The sequence below is a fragment of the Pongo abelii genome, chromosome 5 (assembly GCF_028885655.2).
Source record: "Pongo abelii isolate AG06213 chromosome 5, NHGRI_mPonAbe1-v2.0_pri, whole genome shotgun sequence".
Taxonomy (NCBI): Eukaryota; Metazoa; Chordata; class Mammalia; order Primates; family Hominidae; genus Pongo; species Pongo abelii.
The window spans coordinates 90,930,577-90,942,682 of record NC_071990.2 but is presented as its reverse complement, the minus strand read 5'-3'; the positions used below and the strand labels follow the sequence as shown (position 1 = coordinate 90,942,682).

Here is a 12,106-nt window from a genome sequence, read left to right as displayed (position 1 = left end):
TTAACCATTGGCCATGGAAAAAATTAGATGCTGAGGTGTATAGGACTGGACCTTTCAGCCTTAACCTCAATTTCAGGTTTTGTGTTCAATAAAATGGCCTCCTTTTTCTCACTGGGTGGCTTATGATTAAAAAATTATAACTTTGAACTTACAAAATCCATGAATATTGTACAGACTAAAAGTATAAAAGGACAGTATAAATTACTGCTTTTTTCCTATCTCGCTTATAGGGATTTCATATAAGATTTTGTTTGATTGAAGATTTCACTTCAAAACAAGTTTGGAAAGCTACTGTTCTATTCCTAAATTTCATTTACATTTCTATACCAAAGGTTTCATTTTTGTTTTGATGAGATGGTTTCTACTATCATGTTAGTTCACATAAGGCAACACTTCTCAACTTTAGTTGCACAAAATTGGGAAGCTTTTCAAAAATACCTCCCCACTCAGGGATCTTTGTATAATTGAGCTGGAGGAAAGGGGCCCAGGCACCGGTATTTACGAAAAGCACAAATACCTGTAATAAAATGATTCTGCAGTGCTTAGAAAACCAGGTAGTTAACTATGAAAATACTGAAGTTTTAAATTGCTAATTTTTCTTTCTTTTTATTAACTATGCTGTTACTGTTTTTCTTGGCAGTCAAGCTAATGCAATTTAAAGTTTGTATTACGGTTTTGAGACCTCAAACAGCATTTAATAGACGCCATCATCTGTGGACAGTTTTCCTAAGGCTTCCGAAATTAAAAATTCCCTTTTCTGTCACTCTCTAAAAACCTACATGCAGCAGAATTTTAATGTCCCTTATTGATAGAAATAGCTAACACAACACCTATTTCAGATCATGGAAATGAGGACTGACAAGGGCAGTGGGTTTAAGAAGTTTACACAGGTAGTGGCCTTCCTGGCACCCTTGTTAGCCTGAATAAACAGTCCTCCCCTGACAAATCCTCTGTAGCTCTGCCACGTTGATGAAATCTGACATTCTGGTTAGTCACTTTTTAATGATATTCTTTCTTTTGTTCTTGATATGTTAGAAACCAGCCCTTATTTTTTCAGTGTGTGGGAAAGAATTAACTTTAATTTCCTAATTCGGTAAAATGGGCTGCTAATGCAGACCTTATTCTTAGGGGGACAGGAAGAAAAATGACCTAATTTCTATATATCAAACACATCTTCCTTCATACATTTAAAAATGTATAGAGTTATAAAGTACCTTAAATCTTGTAGTGGAGAAACTCTGGGGTAAATACTTTGGAAACATCGTGAAAAAATTCTATAAAGTCTGATAGCAGGTTCCATTTCATTGCTGTGTACTATTAAAAAGTGCAGATGTAAATAAGCATAAGTTTTGCAGGATGTCAATTTGTTACAAGCAGCTGCATATTCTTATTCTTCTAAAGTGTCATCTCTTTCAATGTGGGCTGTTTAGGTGGAAAAAAAAAACTCAGAAAAATACACACTTGGGATCAAATCCTTAGTGCAGAAAAAAGAATCAAAACCTGTAGTTAAGTTGGTTATTTGCAGTGGTGGTATGTCATCCTGTGTGAGACTGACGTCAGGCAGATTGAATGCAGAGGCAAACTTCGGGAGCGTGTGTGTGTGTGTGTGTGTGTGTGTGTGTGTGTATGTGTGTTTTAAAGCCCCACTCCCAGAATATGAAGTGAGTATGAAGGGCACCACAGCAACCCCTGGATCTCTCAAGAATGTACCTATTTTTAACATGCTGGATCAAGTGTCAGCACTCAGTAGGAGATGAGGAAGGGGTAGAGCCCGACTTGTACAGATTCCGCCGATGGTAAATGGCCCTCTGGCATATTTACAATACAGCTGTGCATTCTTAATGGCTCTGCCGCTGCCATGTCAGGTAAAGTTTTCTTTGCACGTGATGAATGGCAGAGAATTCTTTAGCAGAGGGAACCAAAGGAGCTGGGAGGAGGAAAGGGGAAGAGAAGAGCGGAAAAGAGAGAGAAAAAGAAACACACAGCTCCAGAGGGACATAGCCTGTGCTTTGCAGTTGCTTGTGTGGATAGAAACCAGATGGTAAGCTGGAACACCCGCTTGGCTATCTGAGGAGCCAAACATATGGTTAATGGTCGGGAGAAATAGCTTTCAGAGCCAGGGCTTTGCTGACTGCCTCATATTACAGATTGTTACAGTGTGTCATTACATTGCCAACCTAAGTGCTTAATACCCACTGCAGGCGCTGGGCATACACTTACAAGAAAGACTTTTAGCTCTCTGCTGGCTCTAAACAGAGAAGTGACATCATAGAAAGGCTGAAAATGTCTGGTGTTGGAGGTGGGGAGAAGGATAATTTTGTAGTGGAAACAACAAATTTTTTTCTTTTTTTACAAGCCTTCACTCCACTGAAGTCTACTGTTTTCTGAGAACCTTTTAATACTAGACTGGTTCTCTCTCTCTCTCAATCTCTCTCGCGTGCGCTCTCACTCTCTGTGTGACACACACACACACACACACACACACGCACACACACGGAAAGGAAACCGAAATTCGCAGCCCAGGCCATGTCCCCCAACTCCAGTGGATTTGACAGGCCTCGTTCACCTGGAAGCCACATCACTGCACTCAGAGGCCCTGCATTTGAAGTTTCTGTTTGGGGAGCTTTGGGCAACAGCAGGCCTGTGTTATCTAAGGAACTGCTGAGCCCATTCATCTGCTTTTCACGGCCCGCTTCCTTTTATTTTTAGCCAAATCCGTCAGGCCTGACAGGCGGGTAATTCGAGCCAGAGAAAGGGCAGAGCTCCAGGTCCTTTCCACAAAGCAATTCTTCTCCTCCCTCCTGGGAGGGCTCCAGACTTGGCCTGCTTCAGGCAGATGGATTTGTTGAGTCATGTGAGATCATTTACACAAAAACACAGTGAGGCAGTGGAAATTAAAAAAAAAAAAAAAAAAAAAGAAAAAGAGGAGGGTGGGGGAAGAGGAAAGAGGGGAAGCCAGGGGAATGTGCGCTGCCCTGCTGCTGAGGAGCATAGGAATTTTGCAGTGAGGCAGCTAGACTGAGGAATGCCTAGAGTCATTTGTGTATAAGGTAATGTCTAGTTTACAGAGTGGGGCGGGCCAGGCGAGGACGGCGCCTCCAGCAGCTTGCCTCTGTTTAAAGGAAGAAAGAGGTGTTGGGAAACTTTAAAAAAATTTTTAGAGCAACACCCACCAAACAAAGACCACACTGTTGATGGCGCTGGGTTCCAGTAGTGGTAAACTACCAAGGGGCTGGTTTACAGAAAATGAGTTTGCTCTGTGATGTCATACAAGTTTGCTTTGTCCTGACGCCAACATGACACTGAGGCAGCAGGGGAGGGAGAACAGGAAAATTGGAACCATGCTCTTGGTTAATGGTTTCCAGAGATTATTTAGCAGGACTTGAACAGAGGGAGGAAAATATTGTGGAGGATTGCTGCGAGGTGTACCATAATTGCAGTAGGTAAAACAAAGTCATTACTATGGTTTTCTTGCTCAAGAAGGATTGAGCAATGACTTCAAAATGCCAAGTAAGGTATTATTTTTCCCTACCACAGTATTTATTTTCCTTTAGCTTCTGGGGCATTTAAAAAAAAGACCAACTCTTACATCATGGCAAACAGTATTAATGTTAGTGAATCAATTTTGTTTACTGTTTATACCACAAGCCTTTAAAACATTCCATTAAAAAATTGTCTCCTGCTCATTCATGAAATTCTTTTTTTCCTTCAAATTTGCTTACATGCATTAGCTTTGTTTGGATGGGGACTTTTCCCCTTTTTGGCTAGAGTAAAAGAATGCATAAAAGAATAGTGAGTAGATTATCTAAATGTACATTCTTACAACAAATGTAATGAAAATATGCCGCGTGGATGAGAGGGAATATTTGAAAACAGAAAGAAAAACAGAAATGGGGAGTATTTCAAAATAGTCACCCTGATTATTTTCGTTAGGATGCATTTCTGCAATTCTGCGTTTATTTAGAACCCTATTGTGCAGCTATTTCTTTTAGCCACCCTAGATAGAATGTAGGTCAACATCAACATGGTTCCTCATATTTTGTTGGTGTTTTAAAAGTTGAAACATTTTGCAGTTTTTTCCGGAGCTAGATATTCTTAGGTTATTTAGACAGTTTTAGTGACCATAGAACTTCACATGTAAACTCCTTCTGTTAATAGCTACCACTGAATTTTGATAGTAGACACTCAGATCACACCTTGACCTGGAGTAAACAAGGCACTGATGATATTGATGATAACATAGTCCAACACTGAAGCTGTTCCACTTCTTCCAGGCAACTCTGATGATCTTACTCTGTGTAAGTTACAGCTTTTACTTTGCTCAAGGAGAGAACTGGTAAATTTTTATAGTTGTTAATTGTTTACATTTTGGGGACCCCAAGTTGCATGATACCACATTATTATAATGTGATTATGAGTTGGCATGATTTTAAGTCTACCCATATCCTTGAATGTTCCCTCCCCGTCAGGATTTCCCAATCTCAGCACTATTGACGTTTTGGACCAGTAATTCTTTATTATGGGGTGTGTCCTGTACATGGTAGGATCTTCAGTAGCATCATTGGTCTCACCCACTAGATGCCAGTAGCACCCTCCCCCAGGTCATGACAACCAAAAATGTCTACAGCATTGCCAGATGTCCCCTGGGAGACAAAACCACTCTGGTTCAGAACTTCTGCTCCACATTCTTACTCTGGTTTAGAAGCTCACTCTTTACGTCATGAGCTGGCTGCTCAGTTACTTCTAAGATTGAATTAAAGGATATGAAATAATGTTTTAAGTTGGAATTCCAAGTTAAGTAAAGTTTTTGAAGGTGCAGGCAAGAGTACTTTTGAGTATGGTTATGCAGAACAACCTCTCTCTTGGAATTCTGACCTCAGCAGGTGGATCCCCTCAAGATTCCCTTATAGTGAGTTTCCCAGTGCTGTTTAAGAGGAAATGACCCCACCGTCTGAGCCGAGGGAAGTCGACATTAGCAGAAAGGGAACTTCCCCCCAGTCACCTGAGCAGACAGCCTAGGCCCCAGGCTCACTGCCTGTATATCCAGCCCCAGAAAGAGGGCAAGGCAGCAGCCACAGTTCTTTCTTGGGAGCACAGCCGACCTCCTCCCCATTCCAGCGGCTGTGGTCTCAGAAGCTGAAACTCTCGTTAATAAGGAATGTGGAGCTTTCCACAGCTAAGGCAAGCATAAATTTCCTCTGTTTGTTTTGTGAGGACTAGTGTCAACTGCTGTAATGAGATCAGAGAGGACCCCAGGGTCAGCTGCTGGAACTGCTTTCTGTGGCTGTTCTCTTGGCTGCTTGCTGTCAGAGAACGCAGTGACTCCCTGCAGACCTCCCTGATGTGTTAAGGTGATTGTGCCCTTGTTGCATTTCTTGCTGTCTTTGCTTCTCTCATTCTACTAAAACATCAGTGTGCAGTCATCCAGTTCTAAATCATGGAAAAGTTAATGGAAGGCAGATTCCTTTCCACAGAACTGAGGGCAGACTTAGTTGGGTGTGGAAAATGCAGCCTTGGGAAGGAACGTGACCTGTTTCCTTGGGGTAACTGCCTGGACCTGCTGCTTCTGGCTAAGGGTAGGTTTCTCAAGGCCTGGGCTACCCATGAGCACTTTCTCCCCCCAGTGGCACTCTGTAATGAAGATGAGTTAGTGAAAGAGTCACAGCAATTAGCTTAGGCTACAAAGAACATAATTCTAGTTGTAGCCTAAATGACAGCTAGAATTGGCTACATATGGGACCTAAATATGGCAGAATTGCATTTAGGGAACCCAATTCTGGCAGAATGGTATACTGAGCTCACACAGCCTGGCCTACTTCTTACCATCCACCCCAAAAAGTCCTAAGCTTGGCCTACTTCTGACTACCCACGCCAGAAAGTCCTAAGGTATTATATTGGTTAAATATTTTCAAGTACATATGAGCTTTAAAGCAGGACAGGGAAATTCTTAGGTGCCAGAAGACATTGATGCCACCGGCCTTAGAGTGTTTCAGACCTAGCTGTAGGCTCTAGGCTCTAGGGGCTATGGTGTCTATACTCACACAGGAATTGCTTGTGAAACGGGGGGGCAAGAAGATTTTCCCCAGTCTGTCTGGGGCTGTAAGTCTGTGTGTTGGGGCACAGACCAGGGAGATGGAAACCCAGGAGTACATTGTTTGAATAGCTCTGGGGTTCATAGTTACACTACTACCTGCATGGTATAACTTCAGCTGTTTTGGTAGAAACTGGTTTGAGAGCATTGAAAGCCCTCAGGCCATAGTAGAGGCAAGCACTAGATCCCTGTGGAGAGGCTTAACAACCCGGGACATGGTACTCCCTCAAAAAGAATAAGCCGCTCTAAGGAGATGCTGATAATAAGTACAGAATATGGCCAGATGCAGTGGCTTATGCCTATAATCCCAGCAATTTGGGAGGCCAACACAGGAGGATCACTTGAGCCCAGGAGTTTGAAACCAGCCTATGCAACATAGCAAAACCCTGTCTCTACAAAAAATTCACTGGGCATGGGTGGTGCACACCTGTAGTCCCAGCTACTTGGGAAGCTGAGGTGGGAGAATCACTTGAGCCTGGGAGGTTGAGGCTGCAGTGAGCCAAGATGGCACCACTGCACTCCAGCCTGGGCAACAGAGTGAGACCCTGTCTCAGAAAAAAAAAAAAGGGAACAGAATCCAAGCCCCAGAAAAGCAGAGGTTAACAGTGAACCTCTGAGACTGCTTTCCAGCAGAGCCCATCAGGCCAAATAGAGTTTTCTTCTGCAGATTAATGAAAGTTTCTTCTCAAGAGGAACAAGGCATATAACCCATTCTGGCTTGCTAAGCAGTTTCAGTTGTAAGCACTGGCCCTAATTAAGGTAACAATCCAACTTATAGCTTGTCCCCAAGATGATCTTGAGAATATTTTAGTTCCTTAATTAGAAACTTTTTATTGGAGAGATAGCCGGTCCCCTTAACGCTTCTTTAACAGTGCTCCCATTGCAGTGGGTCACTCTGAAGTAACCCACCAGGCTGTCTGTTATTTTACTTTCTCACCAAATCATAGGAAATATGTTTGCCTGAATTGTACAGCAACCCCCTCCCCCAGCTCCGCCAAGGGAGAGGGAAGTTGAAATTATTTGGAGGGCTCTGGGATACTTTCAGCATAAAATCAAAGAAACCCAGGTAAATAAGACATGGTTAGTAAACATTTGTTCTAGATGAATATAATTCAGCCTTCTCAATCCAAAGTGAACAAATGGATCAAGAGTTGCCTGGAATAGCCACTGTGTACTCCCCTTGCAGTGACGTGCACTATTGGCAAACATGAGTTGAGAATGCTAAACTTAATGCATGATTCCTTAATTTATTAATAGGACAATGAAATCTCTTGTGTTTAGTTTTTTTTCTTCTAAAGTGCACAAAAAGCTGTCGCCAGTAGTACCCGAATAGTGCCTTGCTGACCTAAAAGTATGCCATGCTTCTTAAGAAAAAGCTCTTCAGTATTTATTCTTAATTTGGACTTCTATAAAGTTTAATTTCAAAATATTCTGACCAAGTGAGAAGTAGATATGAATATTGACATTAAAGCATCAGAAGAGGAGAGAATGAAAGGAAATAGGTCAACTGGTGCCGGACTTACGGGAGATCTTCCCAAACATTATAATTAAATTTGGCATATATTGAGTGCCTACTGTGTATGTAAGGCAGCGGGATAGGTGCTGGGTATTTGGGTACTAGTACAAAATAGACAAGATCTCTTCTTGTGAAATGCTCAAAACAGTCCTCAAAAGAATCTCCAGAGGTATAAAGAATTTCCCCCAGTTTTAGGGATAAAGGAACAGAGACTGAGAGAGAGCCAGTAACTTGCCAAAAATCACATTCTGAGAGGTGGAGTTGATATTCAGACTGACTTGGCCCCTGTCTCTCTTTGCCTACTCTTCTCCCTGGCTTTCTGTGGGCAGTGAAGACCTAGCAGTACAACCCAGAGGGGCCAAGAGGCAGGTAGAGAGTTTTCTCTCCCCGAGGTTTACAGGAACAAAGAATCCCCTGACTGACATGGAAGGCGTGCAGTAGAAGAGGCAAACTAGCCAACCAGACCCAACTCCTACAAAATTTCCAAAGTATTAGCATGAATTTCCAACATTAAAACAGCAAATTATTTTACACAGTCTCTCAACTCTGTTCCTTGAGTATCAGAAGCTCTTGGCACATGGGGCTTGTTCCAGCTTTGCTGGGGCTAGAGCTGAGTAGCAGACTCCCCAGATGCCCCATTCCTCGCTGTCTTCCCAGACCTGACCTTTCACTCATCTCATTCTTTCTTGACCCCTGCAATCATCTGAATTTGTGACCCCTGGTTTAAATAGTCACTTAGGCAAGGGAAGTGGGCCAGGCCAAGTAACCTCTTGGGGGCTCCTCTGTGTTGTGCCTTTAAATTGAGATGGTCCTAAATCACTGGAGACTGCGATTTACATTTTACAGTGATAGCCCTGAATCTAAATATTAGATATCCTGACTTATCATTTGACCAAGTGCAAGAAGCCCCTAGCCTGTGTGCCAGAAGTGGGTGTATGAAAGTGACGGACACTCTACCACTTGTCACTCTTGGCCCTTTCCTGGCCTCTGTTTTTCCCCATCTGGCTCTCAGACCATTTGTGTGTGTGTATTACCAACAATGTGTCTCTCTTTTATAATTTATATAATCCTCTTGTTTCCTCCTCTTTATCACCATTTCCTATTGAACCATAACTCATATATTAGTTAAAATTTCAGAACATTCATTTTCAAATTACCTAACCTATCCTTGGGGAGGAAGGCTGTTGATAATGCTTGATGGGAAGATTCTCTTGTCGTTCTGGCTTAGAATGTCTGTTTTCCATGGTATGCTGTGAAGGCGGCACACGGGAGCAAAGCAGAATGGCAAACGTCTGGTCTCTTGGGGCAGAACCATGTTATAGTGTGTTTGCTGCCTCCATGTGAGGTGGCGAGGACACTGAAGTCATGGAGAACCACAGCCACACATCTGCTGTAACTTTGAGGATGGAGAGGGACCTGCAGGAATCTCCTTGGCAAGCTCCACTCTGTTCCTCTTGCCTCTTCTTTAGGAAGCAGGGAATGAGCCAGCCACTTGGAAAGAAGGTGTGTGTGCATTGGGGGAAGGGGGCAGGAGTCTAGTTTCTTTGCCTTTGGATCCTTTAATCCCAGCACCATGCCCTCTATTGTAGAAGGGAGGGATTAGCTTTTCTGTAATAAAATGGCCTTATATTTTTTCAGTTGAAAGTCTCCAGTTGAAGATTGTCCAGACTTAACTTCAAAGCCATGTGAATTACTCCACCCCTTAAAATAGAGTAGAGGAAATTTGGGATATTGCTCTCACCTGTCCATCTGATTGCCCAAGTTTCTAAGTCCTAGATGCAAGAGCATTTTTTTCTAGACTTCAGAGCCTGTTCACCTTGTATTACTTCACTTACTCCTTCTCCAAAAGCTCTTGGGCCTGGCATAGGCCCTCATGCTCCAGCCCTCTGCCTAAGCTGCTGGGCGTGGTGGTGGGAAGGGTAGGAACAAGAGTCCATCCCACAGACTGGCCTCATGGTGCGTTATGTCTGAAAGCTAGTGAGACCTTTAACACTGCGAAGAGTGACCTGCTTGCTCTTGTTGGCCTATCTGTCTCCCACAGGAGTGCCTGAGCTACCCAGCTTTGAGATATATTACCGAAGGCTTCTCGAGTGGACATCATAGAAGGGGGTGGGAGTTGGAGTGGGGAGAAAAGCCCAACTCACCGTATTCCATTCAGTATTGGCAGTATTAGTTGCATTTTCAAGGGCCAGAACACACACACACACACACACAGAGCCCTTGACACTTTTAAGCTTCTCTTTAAAGAGTATAGGATTAAAGGTGGCTTATGTTATTCTCAGCATACCTCTATACCACATTAACAGTGATCCAGGTAAAATAGGCTTCTCTCCATGGTAGATGGAGGTTGATGGTAAATAAATAGTGGTGAATCAGGTACACCTGGTGTTTTCTCCAACTCCCATTTGCTGACACCTGAGATATCAGAGTATAACCCTCAGAGAAGCCATAGGATGTGGAATTGTCACCAGGAGCCCAAATCTCTGGGTCCCTTCCATAGTGAGGACCTGGCTGGTGAGGGGCACTTGGCCATGTTACCAAACCTATCTCTGAGTGTCTTTGTTTGCTTACTGCCCTTTGTTTTTCTCCATTCTTTGTATCTTTCATCTTTTCTTGTGATTTCTTTCTTCGTAGACTTATTTTTTTTTTTGAGATGGAGTCTCACTCTGTCACCCAGGCTACAGTGCAATGGCACGATCTTGGCCCACTGCAGCCTCCGCCTCCTGGTTCAGGCTATTCTCCTGCCTCAGCCTCCCGAGTAGCTGGGATTACAGGCCTGCACCACCACGCCCAGCTAATTTTTGTATTTTTGGTAGAGACGAGGTTTTTCCATGTTGGCCAGGCTGGTACTCCTGACTTCAAGTGATCCACCCATCTCAGCCTCCCAAAGTGCTGGGATTCTGTAATTCTGGCCCACCTTTCTTCTTACCTATGCTTCTATCCACCTGGAAAGACAAATTATGTTTCATTAACCTTTTAGAAGTCTAAGATTGACCATTGAACCAACTGTTAGGATCAGCTGAGTGGAAGTCACACGGGCTTATGGGATTAATTTTCTCAAGGCACCCTTTAAAGACATCTGTAGTTTCCTTTTGTTCAGTACTAGAGGAATCCAACTTCTTAAAACAATAAAAGAAACATTGAATAATAAACTAAAAAAGAAAACATTCTTGATTCCACCATGGTAACTCAGGTATCTTTTTCCCTAATGCTTTATATTTAAGATGCAGTCTCCTTTTTTAAGCTGTAGATTTCGCTAAGCTTCTTCATAAACTGAATTGGCTGCAAAACAACCAGGTTCCCGCGATTTCAAAGGAGATGTTTGAAAGTACTTGATAGAACAAGGCCAGTCTTTTTGGTTGCTGTCCAGAAGTGAACTGACCCAGTTTCTAAAATTGTCATCTGTTCTCTGAGGCATTTTCTGTTAAATGATGGTCTTGGTGTGTGCGTGTGTGCATGTGTGTGTGTGTGTGTGTGTGTGTTGTTTTGGGGTGTGTGTTGTTTATTTTTTATTTGTGGTCTTTCACATGCTTTATTTCCATAGTGTCTTGAAATGAAGTCACTTCTAGTCCAGGGTCTGTTGCTTATTACAGGAAGAACCAGGAAAAATTCTTTTACCTCTCTGTGTCTGGTTTCCAAATTAGGAAAACTACCACCCAGATTGGTATTAGTATTAAATGAGAGTATTAATATATAAAATTGCATTGTACAGTTTGGAGTACTATACAGTTGTATGATATTCTTAATATTTTTTAAAAGATTTACAACCCTGGCATTAAGAGGTTTTCCTTTTTAAAAGAACTCCAAAGGCCGCTGCAACAATTATTAACATTGTTTTTAAGACCCCACACTTAAGAGTCTGTATCATCCTAGGCCCTGTGAGTGACAGCAAAGAAAAAACTGTTGTAATATTTATTTTAAAACGTTCTATGTGTCTGATGTTTCCCTCAAAGGGTTTTTAGCCTGGTTCGGTTGTAAAACAACATACATGAAAATGACATAAGAACAGTTGGGGCGGGGGCAGGAAGGGATCCGTAATCAGTTTAGTGCAAGCTATTTATCCAAGTTCTGAGAGTACGGGGATTGTGGCATGACTGAAGCTGGGTGGGGTTCCTCAGGGAAATGATGTTCAAGAATCCTTGTCTGTTTGTTATTATCTTCTTGTGCCCACATTTCCTGTGTCGATACCAATGTGTACATAGAAATTGAATTGTGACATGAGGCATCTCTGCTAGGCATTTGGGCAAGCTTTCCAGTTAAGTGCTAGGCTGTAGTTTTTATATGGATTGATACATACATTGAAAAGGAAACAGCATGTATAAAATTCTACTTTAAAACTAAGAAATTTATTAGCACATGCTTCTAGAAATTCAAAGAGTTAAAGTTATATGCATTATTTTTTTCAGTCACTTTAAGATAATTACAATTAGATATTGAATTTTCTTGACTTTGAAGCCATGATTACCTAGGCATCATGTACATGTGGAGATGTTTGGATG

The 12,106-nt window shown here is 42.3% G+C and overlaps 1 protein-coding gene across 6 annotated transcripts in view; it reads left to right on the top strand.

Moving 5' to 3' along the window:
- BACH2 (BTB domain and CNC homolog 2) overlaps positions 1-12,106 on the top strand; it is a 367,628-nt gene that overhangs the window by 75,078 nt on the left and 280,444 nt on the right. Inside the window, exon 1 of one of the 6 annotated variants that reach the window (XM_054557882.2) lies at positions 2,985-3,050. The exons of the other annotated variants lie outside the window; for them this stretch is intronic. The gene's annotated coding sequence lies outside the window, so the exon portion shown is untranslated. Of the gene's footprint in view, positions 1-2,984; positions 3,051-12,106 lie in introns of those variants that run through there. 6 annotated transcript variants of the gene reach the window in all.